The following is a 15,289-nucleotide window of genomic DNA, read 5'->3' on the forward strand; positions in this document are numbered from 1 at the left end:
TCTGAGTGTACTATTATAATAAAATTATTCAGTTATTAAAAAAAATAGCAGCTATAAGTAAAGTAGAGCTCTTTCATTAAAAATCTCAGAGTCAGGGAAACCACAATTTTGAGACTCATTTTCCCATGTGATCCATACTGACATGGACTCATTGGCTTCCCTGGCCTCTGTGAGCTGATGGATATGGCATCTGGGGCAGCAAAGTACCTTTATGACTCCTTACTGACCTCAGTGGATTTTCCGTCAAACATACTAGCAGAAAGTCTGGGTCAGAATGCACAAGAGTAAACAGTCCAATAACATGTCTTAAGTGAGGAACTATGTTCATGAGACATCTTAAAGTCCTCCAGTCAAAATCAGAGGAAGCACTGGAGATAACAAAGTTATTTCAGTAGAAATGGAGATAAAATCTAAAAAGTTTTACTGGCATATGTGGTGTGAAAAACTGAGATAATTTTAAAATTTAAGAAAAAGATTTTATCAATTTCCCTAATTCTTAGATGTAAATGATAGAAAAGTTCCTCATTCCTTAAATGAAATATATGAATTCTTAATGTATTCTAAGTGGAGAATTGGTGTCACCATATAAATTCTTATTTAGTAGTCCCATACCATGGGATGTCATAGCACTCAGCTTGGCATATAGCATCCTAAAATATTTATATTCTATAAAACTAAAATGATTACCTGCAATGAATTTTCACATGACACAAAAATCATTTTTTCATTTACAATTACTCTTTGCATACGAATACAACAATAAAAAATGTTAAATACTTCCTAGAAAATGACTAAATAAAATTAATCTACTTTTGGGCTCTACCTGCTACCACAATTTCATATGAGCCACAGGAAAAACTAATAATCTATCTTAAAATACAGAAAGCTCATGTGGCTCTATTATTTTTACAAATGTTTTCTTTTAAACGGTCTGAAGCAAAAGTCTAAAAAAATAAAGAGCAAATTTCACTATAAAACAAAGAAATAAATAACTCGAGTGGGAGGTTGATGTTCTTGTATAACAGGAATGGGAGATATGTAGATGGGAATAATCTGTAAACAGCAGTCCTATGTTACTAAAGACCAGCGAAGCTGAGAGCCTAAAGGATTCCAAAGGTTCTTACAAAGCTTCACACTAACTTCAGGCTGATCAGCGAAATCCCTCCGTTGATTATGAGATCAAAGTATCAGTAGAGGTTTAAAAGGTACATGTAACTATGTTTGAAGAGATTTATGAGGGTAGGTGTGTTTTAAATGTGTGCCTAAATATATTTTTTAAATCTGTCCTGCTATTAAGTTACAACAGAAACAAAAGATTTTCTCAGGCAGCCAAATGTCAACTTTGTCCATGTTCATTCCCAGTTTATACTCCTATCAAGGAATTTTGCATGTGGTGTTGCACATGCCAGAGAATGTCATTCGAAGCCTTTTCTGACTTTCTTCTGGATCTACCATACAGTTCTAATTTTCACAGTTTAATATCTGCACTTGTCGGTAATGGACGTAGCAAAATGATCTATGGCACTGCAAAGCAGAAAAAGCCAGGCATGATTATTTTGATTACTGTGAAGATGGATCTTTTGTGTGTGTTTGTCAGCCTAAATGGAGATGCACTATGAAAAATTCAAGATGAAAGTACTGTCGTATTGGATAAATATGAGCTCAGAAGCCTACCCAGTAACATAAGAATTCCCCCACAGGACGGAGAGTCTCTAATAATCTAGACTGGACCTTTTGAATTAATGCTGTGGACTCTTTGCTCACTACATAATTGCAGCTTAGAGAACTGTTCCTGTAACTGACCAGAGTTATCAAGTTTCATACCTACTTTTACTTACCTTGACAGCTCACAATTGTGATACAAGGCAGCTGCCGGGATTCCGTATAGCCATTAAGTGGCAAGAGAAAATTGCGGAGTTCAGATGAGGCCACCAACTGAAAATGAGCCTCAGTTTTGGGATTAAAATGTATTTAAATTGCATTCTGCCTGGTTTGTCTATGAATTTCATTTTCTATTAATGTGCATTGAGACTAATGATACAGTTGAAACATCTCCAATAAATTCATGTTGTTTTTCAGAATTCTAATGATATACTTTCCTAAGTTAACTTTAATTTCAAGAAAGGTTCCCTAAGTGCTTAAACTTCTTATAGGTTGTCTAATTTTCTGGTGGAGGAAAAAAGTCACTGAATTAGTATTTGTGTGCTATTATGAACAGTCACAATGATGTGTGTGTGTGTGTGTGTGTATATACACACATAATGATGTGTGTGTGTATATATATATACACACATAATGATGTGTGTGTATAGATATATGCATATATATACATATATACAACATATATGTATAACCATACACCTATATATACAACATATATGTTGATTAAGATGGTCCCATTCCAGTGGTTTGAAATGAAAAAGATTTCAGAGAAATGTCTCGGGTATGATGTGAAGGAAGCCATTGGTGTATATGGACTGAAGAATATATACTGCCTTATAAACAGTCATACCAGCTTTTCAGAAACAAAGCAGAATGATGATATCCCACCAAAATCAAAAGTCCTGTAACCAAAGGTGACTAATTTCACTTTTTCTTTAACATTGCAATTGATCTTTCTATGATTATTCATATCTCAAGGAATATAAAAATATAATAAAGTACTAATTAGTTTGCAAAAAGGCATTGATATAATAGAATTACTATAGTAGTAGAGCTTTTATTATCTATATTGACCTTACTGGTCTCCAGTAGTCAATTTGGGTCACTTGTTTAAACTTTCACCTCATATTTAGAGTCTAAATATAATGAAAGCAAGGTGGTAGTAGATATGAAAGCTGCTTTGGGCAGTGTTAACACAGTCTACCCTCACATTTTTCCAGAAATAGTAACCCAGAACCTCCTTTCTTTTTTACACTCAACAAAAAGTAAGACTTATTATAGAAGTTAATTTAACATTCATCACTTATAAAAAGACACACCATTGAAGTACTACTCTTTTGCTATTAGAGAAATATTTCAGCCAATCCTGAAATTGCTGTCAAACAAAAATTTTAAGAATCTAAAATTCATCCCCACAATGTCCCAAATATGTTAAATTTAAGTACCTACTCAGATTATTTTGATATGAAGTATAAAAGCAACCATATATTTAAGAAGACAAGTTTATGAAAAATTTAAAATAATTAGTAACATACATTTTAGGATACTGACGCTGATTTTAGAATAGAGATGAATTCTAAAAGATCAAAAACCTAGAATAACTCTTACAAAATACAGTGAGATATGAAAAAGAGAAAAAAAAATCCTCCCATAATCACATTCTCATAAATTTATTATTTGCAACTTTGTGAAAGAGAAAATTTACTGTGCAATAAATTTCAGAATATTATCACACTTTGAGTTCTCTACTTATTCAAAAGGAGTTACTCTAGTCCCTTCAAAAGGAGGGGAAAAGAACACTATCCCCCTTAAATGAACAACAAAAGGAAGGTAAGGCATAGAGAATTTTGGCGGTTTTATTCACTAGTGCAAGATTAGTGCCATTATGTATTAGAGGTCTTGAATTTATATTCTTATCTGCATAGAGTAAAGTAATCTGGCAGTGAGTCAAGTTATTATTTGTCTCCTTTCAATACAAGGTGTATTAAATGTATGTAAATAAACATGTCAACCAAAACCTATTTATTGTCACAGGAAAGTCATTTGGTAGACAGCTTGTCAGAGACTGGAAAATTAACATCTTTTCCAGATACTTTTTCTTCTAAACTGGTTGATACCTTTAAGACAAATATATAGCCTTAGTTATTAAAGGTATAACCATGTTCCCTGCATCTGAAGCCTAACAGGAAGTAGTAAAACAAATTTTAAATTTTATTATATCTTTAATACAAAGTAAGTTTGTGTTTTAACTTTAACTGAATTTTAATCATTTCTTAAGGTAGATCTATGCTCATTACTTCACAAAAGAGAAGTTTAGCATTTATTAAATGGCTGCCCAGTCCTCCTGCTCTATTACAAGAAGGCAATAGAAAGTGAGGATTGGTCTCGGGTGAACTACTTCAAAACATCTCTTAGACCAGAGCTCTTGGGATTGTTTTCCAAGATTTGAGAAAAGAACTATCAAAGTTGAGGTACCTAATGCCCTCACTCTACAATTAAGTATACTAAAGCAAGTAAAGACAGCAATAATAAATACAGAGATGAATGAGGGGTAATACAGAAACAAACACATGGTTTTTGGCCATTATAGCAGTTTTAAGAATCAGGCTTTAAAATAACCTAAATGTTAAAGCCCTAATGCAAAACAAAAAATATTATTCAGCATTCAATTGCATAGTGTGCACGAGAGAAAGACAAATGCATTGAGGTTGTGAAGACCAAATGGTAACATTAAAGATACTTGTTCTGAGATTTATTATTGTGATGATGATTAGAAGTGGTAGTTGTAGTAGAAGTAGCAATGGATTTGCAATAAGTTATCAACACCAGTTTATAGAAACCAGGTTTTTATCTACATACAGAAAAGTTCACTAAGTATAGCAAGAGTTGAAGCCAATTTCCTATCAGCCACCATTTTTTTCCCCTTGATTCAAAAGCATCATGTACTAACCAACAAGGTAACTGGATAGCTCAAAAGCTTCAATAATTTCCCTTTTTCTAACAAATATGAAGTCCTCAACTTGTGGGCTGACCAAAACCACTTTGTCCTCTCTCATTTATTCATTGGGTGGTGGGGGGGGGAGATAATCAGTCTCTAATAGATCAATATAGTTGAGAAATACAGGTTCCCTCCCCCATCACCACAAGCCAGTGTCATGGAATATCGTCTCCAGAGTAATTCTGTCCCAGACTCCCATACACGTACCAGCAACCTGGCAACACAATGTTGTATAAACTTTTGTCATCTGACCAACAATATCTCAGGTCTTTCTTCCTTTCTGGACCTTCAGCTATGACCTTGCATGTAAAATTCACTTGAGGCAAATGGCACAATATTCCAGTGGCAAAATCTGGCCACCTTTGTTGTTGGAATCAGGTGACAAAATAAGTTAGAAAGAAAACCTAAGCCAGAAAAGTACTCAAAGGATTATAAGCTACTGAGATCTCTAAATTCTCATGCTTTACCTGTGCAAGTGTGGGGGAATTATTCATTTTATCAAGCCCATCCATGCATTTTGAATGAGATACATTTTACCAATGGAAATATATTTCTGGCATTCTATATGCTACTTAAAAAAATGAGTAGCGCTGATCAAGGTTATAGGTAATGGAACTACTTGTAACTGTTCTCTTTGGAAGGTGAAGTACACATTATAGTGTTTTAAACGTCAGATAACCACCCCTAGACTATGTACTCCTGTTTATTTGTGGATATTTCAAATATTACCTAATGCCTCCAGGGGTGGATTAAAGCTAACACCTTTCTATAAAATTTCTATAGCACTGTTTGTGCTAAAGCTTTTTTTTTTCAAATCATAGAAATTATGACATATTCAAGGCTTTCTGTGATGTGGTTCTCTTTACAATCTTCTCTAAAATTTCCCTTACATGTTCCCATCAAATAACTCACTGGACTTGAACATATCCTGTGCCACTGCCTGCACTTCTTTCTCTATCTGGAAAAATTTCTCTCTCCTTACTTCCATTAAAAAAATGTAATCCATCTTTAGATATGTTTAAAAACAAATTCTTATTGCCTTTATTTACTATTCATTTAATAACATTCATAAACACATTTCTAGTTCCTTACATAAATATAAGTTTTATATATGTTATATATATTATTTATATATCCATACAAACTATAGAGTTAATAACTATTCTTTTAATAATAAATTTCATTAATTGCCTTATTTACTATACATTTATACTATATAGACAATACACTAAGTAATGGACCAAATGATATATTTAGTCCCTGAACTCAGATAGCTTACCAGCAGGCAAGCCAGAGAAAAACAATACACTCAGTGGTCTAGTGGAGAAATTTATGACAAATTTGCTGCTAATACAGCCTGAGGAAAGGGCCGTCTAAGTCAGCTTGAGAGAATCTTGAAGGTTTTTCTGACAGATACTGCTTCAAGTGAGATTAAAGATAAATAAAAGCATTTTACTTTAGAAAGGCAAAGGCCTTTCTAAGTGTTAGAGAACAAAATTTTATTTTACAAGAACGTATTGACTACTTTTGTACCTGGTTGTTACCAATGTGTGTATGCTATGGTAAGAAATTTGAGTCACATTTTACGGACTGTGGCAGCCATTGAGATAGGAAGCATAGGGAATGATTTCAAATTACCATTTCAGAATGATCAGATTGCTTCATGGAAGACAGATTGGGGAGGGCAAGATGGAGAGAGTGAATCAGAATTGTTAATGGTTCAAATGAGTAATGAGGGAGGTCCGAAATAAGCCAGTAGCAATGGGGATAGAGAAGGTGAAAATGGGACTGAAATGCAATATTTAGTTAAAAAGCATTGGGACGTTTGGATGGCTCAGTCATTAAGGGTCTGCCTTTGGCTCAGATCATGATCCTGGCATCCTGGGATTGAGGCCCATATCCCCATTTTGGGCTTCCTGCTCAGTAGGGAGCCTACTTCTCCCTCTCCAGCTCTCCCATGCTTGTGTTCCCTCTCTATCTCGGTCTGTAATAACTAAATAAATATTTTTTTTAAAAAAGGCCCTTCTTTTCACGACATCTGTGTCTTTGGGGTAAATACCCAGGAGTGCAATTGCAGGGTCATAGGGAAGCTCTATTTTTAATTTCTTGAGGAATCTCCACACTGTTCTCCAAAGAGGCTGCACCAACTTGCATTCCCACCAACAGTGTAAGAGGGTTCCCCTTTCTCCACATCCTCTCCAACACATGTTGTTTCCTGTTTTGTTAATTTTGGCCATTCTAACTGGTGTAAGGTGATATCTCAATGTGGTTTTAATTTGAATCTCCCTGAGGGCTAATGATGATGAGCATTTTTTCATGTGTCTGATAGCCATTTGTATGTCTTGATTGGAGAAGTGTCTGTCGTGAAAAGAAGGGCCATCTGTACCCCAATGTTTATAGCAGCAATGGCCACAGTCGCCAGACTGTGGAAAGAACCAAGATGCCCTTCAACGGACGAATGGATAAGGAAGATGTGGTCCATATACACTATGGAGTATTATGCCTCCATCAGAAAGGATGAATACCCAACTTTTGTAGCAACATGGAAGGGACTGGAAGAGATTATGCTGAGTGAAATAAGTCAAGCAGAGAGAGTCAATTATCATATGGTTTCACTTATTTGTGGAGCATAACAAATAGCATGGAGGACAAGGGGCGTTAGAGAGGAGTAGGGAATTTGGGTAAATTGGAAGGGGAGGTGAACCATGAGAGACTATGGACTCTGAAAAACAGTCTGAGGGGTTTGAAGTGGGGGGGGGGTGGGAGGTTGGGGGTACCAGGTGGTGGGTATTATAGAGGGCACGGCTTGCATGGAGCACTGGGTGTGGTGAAAAAATAATGAATACTGTTTTTCTGAAAATAAATAAATTGGGAAAAAAGAAAGAAAGAAAGGCATTAACATTGCTCTTTTTTGTGGTGCCACATAGGCAGAAGGCTGCTTCAGAATGAAGCTGAACATCACTTTCTCAGCTACTGGCTGCCAGAAACTCATTGAAGTGGACAGTGAACATGAGCTTCATACATTTTCTGAGAAGCGTATGGCCACAGAAGTTGCTGCTGATGCTCTGGTGAAGAACTGAAAGATTACATGGTCCAAATCAGTATTGGCAATGATAAACAGATGAGAATGATAAAGAAGGCTTCCCATGAAGCAAAGTGCCTTAACCTATGGCTGGGTCTACGTGAGTAGGGGGTATTCTGAGTAAGGGGTATTCCTGCTACAGACCAAAGGGATTGTAGAAAGAAAGTACAAATCTGTTCAAGGTTGCATTGTGCAAGTAATCTTAGTGTTCTCAACTTGGTCATGGTAAAAAAAAAAAAATGGGGAGAAGGATATTCCTGGACTCACATACTACTGTCTCTTGCCTGGGGCCCCAAAGAGTTACAGAATACACAAACTTTTTAATCTCCCCGAAGACTAAGATGTCCACCATGATGTTGTGAGAAAGTTCCCTAAACAGAAAAGGTAAGAAACCTAAAACCATAGTGCCCAAGATTCAGCATCTCATTACTCCCCATGTTCTCCAACACAAACATTGACATATTGATTTGAAGAAACAATGTACTAAGAAAAATAAGGAGGAGGCTCCAGAGTATGCTGAACTTTAGGCCAGGAGAATAAAGAAGGCCAAAGTAAAACTCTAGGAACAGATTGCCAAGAGTTGGAGGTTGTCCTCATTGAGATCTTCTACCTCTAAGTTTGAATCCAATCAAAAATAAGAATTTCTAAAAGTAACAAATAAATAAGATCAGACATCAAAAGAAATAAATAGATAAATAGTACTAATACTATGGCTTATTCACAAAAAAGTACAAGAGTGAAGAGAGTTGACAGTTGACTGTTGGGCTCATTGTATCAGTAGTGTGTGCCATAAATTGAGAGAAAAACACAGGAGAAGCACTCATTAAAGAGAGAAGAAGTCAATTGTTTTGGTTTTAGAAATGCTGAGTCTAAGAAACACATAGGATCTCCAAAATGTCCTTTTATATATGATTCTAGAGCACATAAAAAATTACTGGATAGAAATATAAATTTGGACTCATCACTGTAAACTAGTAGATCAAAGAAAATGGACATGAATAAGATTGTCTAAGCAAAACAATAAAACAGAAGGGAAAAAAAGCTTGGGGTTCAACCCTTTGTAATAAGATCACTTAAGATGTAGGTGGAGATAAAATTATTGAGTAGACAAAGGAGGGAGTGGTCAAAGAACAAGAATGGAGCTCAAAGGGGTGCCTGGGTGGCTCAATGGGTTAAAGCCTCTGCCTTCAGCTCAGGTCATGATCTCAGGGTCCTGGGATCCATCCCCACATAGGGCTCTCTGCTCAGCAGGGAGCCTGCTTCCTCCCTCACTCTCTGCCTGCCTCTCTGCCTACTTGTGATCTCTGTCTGTCAAATAAATAAATAAAATCTTTAAAAAAAAAAAAGAAAGAATGGAGCTCCAAGGAATAAAGAGAATGAGAAGCAAGAGAGAAAAGAATTTTAAGATAGAGTCTCAACACTGTCAATTTCTCCAAGAGAGTCAGTAAAAGACTAACAAATAGTCCATTAGATATGATTCCTAGAAACTCAGAGGTGACCATAATGAAACAGTTTTAGTGAAGCAATGGGGCAGAATATAGATAAAAATAACTTATTCAAAGTTACCCTTATTCTCCCTTTAAATTATAGTATGAAGTCATTTTGTTCTTTTCTAACCCCCTCTACTATTATGCTATAATGACTTATTTTGGTTTCCACTCTAGCATCTTGGGCTATATCTCTTTTAAAAACTTCTTAATTATTTGATCTTATACATGATATTAAAAATAATAAACTTATGCAAAAGCCCAAATAAGAAATTCATCTCTAAAAAGTATTTTCCTATATGTAAAACCCATAAGGTTTACTTCCTAGGGAAAAAATTTAATAAAAGTTCCATATCTGGTTATAGTACTGCTCATGTATTTTGAATTTACGTAGGGAGAAGAGGAGCTTACCATAGCTTGATATTTTGCAACTGAATATGAATCCCAGGTGCTTCTTGCAGAAGAACAATGTGGAAGAGAATCAAGTATTTTAAACTCTTGTGTGGCAAGATTCATAACCTCAGGGATATGAAGGAAGTCTAAGGAGTCAGAGGCTCAGTGGGAGAAGAAAGTGATGGCTCCAAGAGCAGCTTGGACACAGAGAAGGTAGCATGGGAGTCTATCCAATCACAGTTGTTGTCTATTGTAGCCAGTAACTGTGTATGGCTCAGCAATGGATGTTGGATCTTCAAAACAAATAAACAAACAAAATGGCTCTCATGGTCAAAATTGCTAAGTGTTGATCATTGTGCACACCCAAAGAGCCTAAAATTCAAGGCCAGACAACAATCAATTGTGTACAGTTTGCAGTGATTCTTCCAAGAGCCATTGTGAGCATTTCTACCACTTTCTACACTGTGCTTGCTGTTTTTGTGATTTTATTCATCTGAACCATGAGACTATACCGCACAAGGTGACTCTGGGCCTGGACTAGATAAATAATTAATTCTCAGCTCAGCCAGAAGCTATCACCACCGGCTTTAGTTGACAAAAAGCAACCCAGACTCCAACGCTGAGTGTACAGACTTGGAAAAAGTCCTAAAGTATCATAATATTTGCAATATGTGTGAATGACAATCTCTTTTTAATAGTTTCCTACCACCTGTTTCCCCAGTGATATTCTAGCAACCAGGAGGAACCAGAAGGAATCTACAATTCCTTTTTTTTCCCCCCTTACTATACACAATAGCATGATTCAGCCTGTTGATGTTATAGTCTTTAGCATTGTTAAATTTAGTCTGCTTAAACATTAAATGCTCAAGATTGGCTGAAGTTTAGAACTCCCTTCTTTAAAACCAATTTAAATTGCAGGTATCTGTACTTAGCCTCAGAAATTCCCCTGCATTCACCAATAAAACAAGCAAGTCAATGCAAAAGGCCTATTCTAAGTGTACTAATGGCAATTTCTGTTTTAAAATTTCAAGACAGCTACCTTGGTTATCCATTTATTTTTCCTTTTTGTTTTTTGGGTTTTTTTTTTCCTATTTCATGTTAACACAGGAATATTTATTTAAAACAAAACATAAGAAAAAAAAACCCTAAAAAATCTCTTGGATAAGGTCAACTTAGCTCTCCCTACTAGATTCCTATATCTCATATATACTTTTTTTAATGCCCTAATTTTTTCCAAAGCAATAATTTTCTGTAGACACCAAAAAATCAGTACAACTTATTCAAATAATCTAGAGGTTCACATAATGTCTAGAGTGGAAAAACAAATGCATTTAACATCTTTTCAATACATCAGTAGTGACATCCTTATTGACCAAGGCCATACTGATCCCTGGAAGTCCCTTTTTTATCCTCTACTTTATTGTAGAGATCTGTAGAAAGCTGTGAATATCATGGCTATGTGTTCAGCATCCATAGTTTCACCAGTATCCATCCCCACTGAAGTCTTACTACCACCTCTGAATATTGATTTGATGGGGGAAGTAGTCCTTAAAAAGCATGGGATTATCCTTCATTTCCTCACCAGTATTTGGGATTATCCTACTATTTCATAATACTGAAAGATAATCTCTCCTATTTCCCTTCTGTATAACTTACTTCTTACATCTTAAGCTTTTACATACAGGAAAAAAAAAAAAATATCACAAACAGCTGTTGCCTTCCTAAAATTCTGATTCAGGTATGCAAAGATCCCTGAGACAAGGAAACACTAGGGAACTTCCTACCAAAATGGAGGAGCAGGAAAGGGACAGAGGTAGAAAACCCAAAGAGCAAACATCAGTATCTCAAAAAATTATCTTGCTGTCATGGTGGTTAAGAGCCTAGCCCAGCCTAGGTTCAAATCCTGACCTTGCATTATAAGTTGTATGACCTGAACAAGACATTTGACCTCTTTTTTCCTCAACATTTTATTGAAGAATTTTGTATTTCATATATATATGAAATACAAAATTTAGGATTTTGTATTTCATATATATATGAAATACAAAATTTAGGATTAAGATACACACACACACAATTTAGGATTAGGATTAGGATTAGGATATATATATATATATATATATATATATATATATATATCTCCAAATAAAGAGACAGAAAAATATACTTACCTGAAGTGTGTAACTCAACAAATTTTCCCAAGGTGAACAAACCTCGGTAAACAGCGCCCACATCCAAAAAAGAATGCCATGAGTACCCCAGAAACGTCTCCTCTTAATACTCTTTTTCACTTGCTAATGTAACCACTATTCTGACTTCTAATAGCACAAGCAGTTACTATTGGCGTCCAGGGATACTGCCTCTCAGCCTCTTTTCATTTGATATAGGGATTATAATAGTATCTTTACCCCTGGGGTTGTTATGAAAATAAATGAGTTAATATTTATGAAAGACTTAGAAGAACCTACAGCATAGTAAAATAAAATAAATGTCTTAGAAGAATTAACCAATGTCTGAGTATTTGTTTAGTAAAAGTTGTATGAACCTATGAATTTTAATTAAAAATAGGTAAATTCATACGTGAGGAAGTAAATGAAGATCTATTCTAGTTGAACTAAAACTCATTTTCACAATGTAGTCTTCACATTTAAAAAGCAATCTTAGAAAAATATTATATAGATTCCTTAGATTGGTTTGGTTAAATAAAATTTAAATATAGATCTATACCTCATTGGTAATTTTACATGGTTTCTTTCTGAAATCCAACATTTTTTCCTGTTGTGAAACAATTATACATCATATATTATGTCATTTCAAAGATCTTATAGATATTGTTAAAATTTATTTGTTGTATTGAAAATTTTACATGTTGGTCATATATACAAACTATTAACTTGAGAAAAGTAGATAATAGGATTACAAATATTTGGACTGAGTATATTTGGTTATTGAATTTTTAAAATACACATTTATTAAAGAAAATGTATCTATAAAAATACATCAGCTGCCATCAGCTTAAAGTGGTTCGTTACATACCAAAAGGGCATGAGGTCAACATTAAGAATGCTATTTCAAGGGGCGCCTGGGTAGCTCAGTGGGTTAAAGCCTCTGTCTTCAGCTCAGGTCATGATCCCAGGGTGCTGGGACTGAGTCCCACATTAGGCTCTCTGCTCAGCAGGGAGCCTGCTTCCTCCTCTCTCTCTCTCTCTGCCTGTTTGTGATCTCTATCTGTCAAATAAATAAATAAAATCTCTAAAAAAAAAAACTATTTCATTCATCACCATTTCATGGAATTGATTTTTTTGTCCCTAGAAATAAGGAAATTTTATACCTGAGCTACAAGGAAACAGCATGACTTTAAACACCTTTTTCTTTAAGGAAAAAAAAAAAGGCAGAAAATAATTTTTAGAAAAATGCATATATTAAAACACTATTCAAGTATATTTTAATATATTTTTCCTTTTGGGGGGTTATTAATGAACACTTATGTGACTGCTTTAATTTTCTGAAAATCTTTGTACTTATTCACTCACAAATTATGTCTCCAGTTACACAGTGACATTATGCAACTAAATAATTATATCCTAAAATACAAGATCATGTTACATTTGGGAACATATGCCAAAATGAACGACAATACTAATAAGAAAATATTTAAGAAAGAAACTAGGAAACACACCATTCAAATTTAGAAGTACTCATTAAGAAGGGTGATTCTCTGAAATTTTCTTTCTACCAAAAAAGCTCCAATATTTTTGAGCTATACTGAAAACCCAAAAAAGCAAGAAAATAAGTAGCCCATATTTGACAGACATCCTGTTGTTTTAGACTTCTTATGTTGCTGGGGAAAATTTTTGAACTTTTCCTGGGGATATGATACCTGTACCTTAGAATTTAGGCTTAAAATACTTTTAAGTTATCAGAGGTAGTGTAGGTTTATGAGTATGCAGCTGCTGTAGCCACAACAGGACTTGTGCTGGAAGCGTCTTGCCTTGTAATTTGATGATGCTACCTTGAAATTCTTAATTTTTGAACAAGGAGCAAATTTTGAACCATTTCCCTGTCTTTTAGACCAGGTATATTACATAAACTATCCTGATTATAGGCCTGCTCAATACCCCAGTTTCTTGACATATACGTTCGAAGGACAGTCAGCCCATTTATTTCCTCTAAGACCATCTGAAAAGAAAGTAGTGGCACTTGTCTTACCACATCCTTGAATCATGATATGTTTATATAAACGGGCTGCATACTTTGGTCTTCTTTCCCCTTGTGTCACTAGGGTTTGGGTTTTTTTTTGTTGTTGTTGTTTGTTTGTTTGTTTTCAATTTTATTAATGATACCCTCTTCTTCTGTATCTTTATATTCACCCTCCTTTATATTTTTACTTTTCGCCAAAATATGACCAAATAGCCTCCATACTTGTAACAGAAAATGTTTTTCCCCCCTAAACCTTTGTCTTCTACATAAAAGCCTATCCTTCCATAATATTCTTTTCTTCTTCTTGAAAGTAATATGAACTCATAGTAGGACATTGCAAAAATATATTAAATAAATTTTAAAGACAAATGTCATTCAAAATTCTACTAAGAGAAAAAAATGTTTTAAATATAATTTAAATATAGTAAATTATAGGGGCGCCTGGGTGGCTCAGTGGGTTAAAGCCTCTGCCTTCGGCTCAGGTCATGATCCCAGGGTCCTGGGATCGAGCCCCGCATCGGGCTCTCTGCTCAGCAGGGGAGCCTGCTTCCTCCTCTCTCTCTGCCTGCCTCTCTGCCTGCTTGTGATCTCTGTCTGTCAAATAAATAAATAAATCTTTAAAAAAAAATATAGTAAATTATAGTTAATATAATGTTTTAAATATAACATACTTAAAATCATATAACTTTTTCTCAAAGTGTGATTCATGAAAGGACCTAAAAGTAGATCTTCAAAGCTTAGGGGGTCCATGAGGTCAAAGTTACCTTAAAAAAATGTTAAGATTTTGGGGCACCTCCTGGGTGACTCAGTGGGTTAAAGCCTCAGCCTGCAGCTCAGGTCAGGATGCCAGGATCGAGCCCCCTGTTGGGCTCTCTGCTGAGCAGGGAGCCTTGCTTCCTCCTTTCTCTCTCTCTCTGCCTGCCTCTCTGCCTACTTATGATCTCTGTCAAATAAATAAATAAAAATCTGTAAAAAGAAAAAATATTAAGATTTTACTTTCATTTTTCAGCATGTTCACATTGCAAATATGGTTCAAATTTGCAAATGTAAGTTAGGATAAGTAAAAACGCTATCTCCTTAACCTGAATCCAGATAATAGCCCCAATTCATACTATTAATCATTGCATTCTTCACTGTCACACCCATGCGTGAGGAGGAGTGGGGAGCCTTTTGTACTTAAGAACACCCTTGATAAAACAGTGATTTTTATTAATTTTATTAAATCTTAAACCTTAAGCACATTTTAAAGAACATTCTGTGATGACATAAGAAAAATTCATAAAGTTCTTCTGTTGCACAGCGAAGTAAGATAGCTGACAGAAAGAGAAGCATTTGTGCCATTGTTTGAGATGTGACTAGGACCAACCACTCTTATCATGGAACACCATGACTGGCAGAAAACTACATTTATTCAGACTTGGGTATTTAGCAAAGATTTTTTTTTTTTCCCCAGAGATGAGCACAGTG

Source organism: Neovison vison, chromosome 11 (genome assembly GCF_020171115.1).
Source record: "Neovison vison isolate M4711 chromosome 11, ASM_NN_V1, whole genome shotgun sequence".
NCBI classification, from domain to species: domain Eukaryota; kingdom Metazoa; phylum Chordata; class Mammalia; order Carnivora; family Mustelidae; genus Neogale; species Neogale vison.